Source organism: Cottoperca gobio, chromosome 6 (genome assembly GCF_900634415.1).
Source record: "Cottoperca gobio chromosome 6, fCotGob3.1, whole genome shotgun sequence".
Taxonomy (NCBI): domain Eukaryota; kingdom Metazoa; phylum Chordata; class Actinopteri; order Perciformes; family Bovichtidae; genus Cottoperca; species Cottoperca gobio.
The window spans coordinates 26835082-26838442 of NC_041360.1; positions in this window are offsets into that span (position 1 = coordinate 26835082).

Genomic DNA, 3361 nt, shown 5'->3' on the forward strand with positions numbered 1-3361 from the left:
GTATGATAAGGTCTTTTTTCCAAGTTCCTTGCGAATTGAGGGGACGGACAGAGTGATGTAGTTCTGAGATGGTAGCCCACAGCTGTACTGTGTGATATGTAAGTGGATATGTAGATGGGCAGCAGTCCAAGCAAAGATGTTGAGATGAATTTGTACCAGTGCAGAGATCTGCGCATTGATGGTGATGTCCAGTTGACTAGAGAGTACAGTGTGCAATGGTGTGTGAGGGTGAATGCGGTTAATGCAGTCACTGTATTGGACCATGGAATGATTCTGGTCCTAGTAACAGCACAAGACTAACTGGTTCACTTTGATCGTACCAAAGAGAAACAAATACAAATAAAATGATGAATTCATAAGTAATAAAAAGCCCTCAGGCGGTGGCTAACGTTAGAACACTTTAGATACAGGTTCAGTTTATTCTGCTCCACATCCCTGAACAGGAGAAGCAGTTTAGAAGGAAGAAACAAGCTTATTAGCATATTTCCCAGCATGCACTGCTCGTTTCTTCTGGTGATTGGGATCCGCTCCACTCATGCTACACCCTTCCACCAAGTTTCATGAAAACTGGGGCAGTAGTTTAATCCTGCAGACAGACAGACATGAGCTCCTTGACGGACATAATTAAGAATAAAGAATAAAGTGCAGTAAAAAAACAATATTTGCCACTAACATGTGCTGAGTAGAAGTGTAAAGTAGCTGACAATGGGAATAAGTAAAGTACAAGTACTTCAGCTTGCACTTGAATAAATGTACTTAGTTACTTTCCTCGCCCCACATATACATGTGTACTACAGTCACTTCATTTCCACAAAGTTTTATCTTCTGCTGCTGGTTTATTTGCTGTTAACAGCAGTTTGTGTTTCCACTTGTGAACCTCGGGATGTAGAATTCATCACAGTGCTGAAACCTGATCACGTTCGTTCCTGGGGGCCTCCCTCGTCCTCCCTCGTCCTCCCTCGTCCTCCCCGCTCAACGTTTATGGTCCAGTGTGCTCCAGTTACAGCTCCGAGGCCGAAGCCAGACGGCACTTTACTGCAGCCAACTCCAGCATTCCTCTGCTTTTGTCACAGCCACACTGCTGCTGCTCCACGCTGCTGCTGCTCCTCCACGCTGCTACTGCTCCTCCACCCTGCTGCTCCACGCTGCTGGTGCTGCTCCTCCACGCTGCTGCTGCTCTATCACGCTGCTGCTGCAAGCTGCTGCTGCAAGCTGCTGCTGATGCTGCTGATGCTGCTCCACGCTGCTGCTGCTGCCCCACACTGCTGCTGCTGCTCCGCGCTGCTGCTGCTGTGGAGGAAACAGAAGAGGAAGGCAGGAAGCTGCTGGATGTCAGGAGCTGGATCAGACTCGGGTTCAGTTTCAATGACTGAGGAAATTCTTTAGCCGTGTAAAAGATTATAAACATCTCTGCTGACTCGTATGTTCACCGCTCTGCAGACGATCACGTTTACATGTTAGAGCCTTTAACCCAGAGGGGGACATCATTACCAGAGCTGGAAAGTTTAGTCAAGTAGTGTACTTAAGTACAAATAAAATGTACTTGTACTAGCATAGCATTTCCATTTTATGCAACGTTATACTACTCCACTACATGTGTCTGACAGCTTTAGTTACTTCTCAGATTACAGTTTTCATTCTGTCCAGTGAAAACCACGTATCTCCAGATGTGTTGAATGTTTGTTCCTTTATGTGTCAAGAAAATTCTCTTCTTACTGCACAATCAATACTTTTACTTTAAGTACTTTAACTACATGTACCACACAATCAGTACTTTTACTTTTGAAGGTTTTAAATGCAGGACTTTTACCTGTTGTGGAGTATTTTCAGTGTGGTATTAGTACTTTTACTGTAGTAAACGATCTGAATACTTCCTTTGACTACAAACACACTTTATGTTATTAAAGGATTAAAGGAGAAATTGTCTCTTTTTGCCTTTAAACTGTCAGAAACTAGAGAATAAGTGACTTGCAGGGCAATGTGTCATGTTTCATGTTTCAGTGTTTCATGTTTCATGTTTCAGTGTTTCATGTTTCATGTTTCATGTTTCATGTTTCAGTGTTTCATGTTTCATGTTTCATGTTTCAGTGTTTCATGTTTCATGTTTCAGTGTTTCATGTTTCATGTTTCAGTGTTTCATGTTTCATGTTTCAGTGTTTCATGTTTCATGTTTCATGTTTCATGTTTCAGTGTTTCATGTTTCATGTTTCATGTTTCAGTGTTTCATGTTTCATGTTTCAGTGTTTCATGTTTCATGTTTCAGTGTTTCAGTGTTTCATGTTTCAGTGTTTCATTTTTTCATGTATCAGTGTTTCATGTTTCAGTGTTTCATGTTTCATGTTTCATGTTTCATGTTTCATGTTTCAGTGTATCAGTGTTTCAGTGTTTCATGTTTCAGTGTTTCATGTTTCATGTTTCAGTGTTTCAGTGTTTCATGTTTCAGTGTTTCATTTTTTCATGTATCAGTGTTTCATGTTTCAGTGTTTCATGTTTCATGTTTCATGTTTCAGTGTTTCATGTTTCATGTTTCATGTTTCAGTATTTCATGTTTCATGTTTCATGTTTCAGTGTTTCAGTGTTTCATGTTTCATGTTTCATGTTTCATGTTTCATGTTTCAGTGTTTCATGTATCAGTGTTTCATGTTTCATATTTCTTTTCTTGTTTCTTGTTTTTTGTTTTGAAAAATGAATAAAATACTTAAAATAATTGTGAAGCATTACTAAAACTGTGATGGACATGTGTGATTATTATTTCTGCCATTTTATTAACGATGAATCAAAACTATAATAATGATGCAAAACATAATTCTGATATTCACTTAAGATAAATCTGAAAGTGTGCCGTCAGTCTGGAATAATGATTTGGATGAATGTTCCCTTGTTTCTGGGTGTCAGTATAAGAAGACAGAATGTGGAACTGTGATGAGAACACAACTTGATTCTTCAAACATCTCCGGTGACGTTAAGTGCACAAAAAGTTTGTTTTAACCACTTCAGGAATGTTTCGTCCAACTGTCAACGCTCAGCTCATCAAATGGTCTCGTGTATACGGCGTTGATGCTCCGCAGATACTTCACCATTTGTACAGAAGAATGTAACAAAGTGTGAGGACCACCAGCAGCACAGCGACAAGTTGAATTATATCCATCATGTTTCTGCAAGAAGAAGAAAGAAAGATGTGAAAATAAAAGGTTTTAATGGAGCGAGAAGATAAAAGGTGTGAAATAAAGAGTGTGTAAGGAAAGAAGTTGAAACGGGAGTTTTAGAGCAGAAGGTAACGGAGGAGTTGATGCTCCGCAGATACTTCACCGTCTGCACAGCATGTGACAGAGTGTGGACCACCAGCACGCAGAGGACGTCT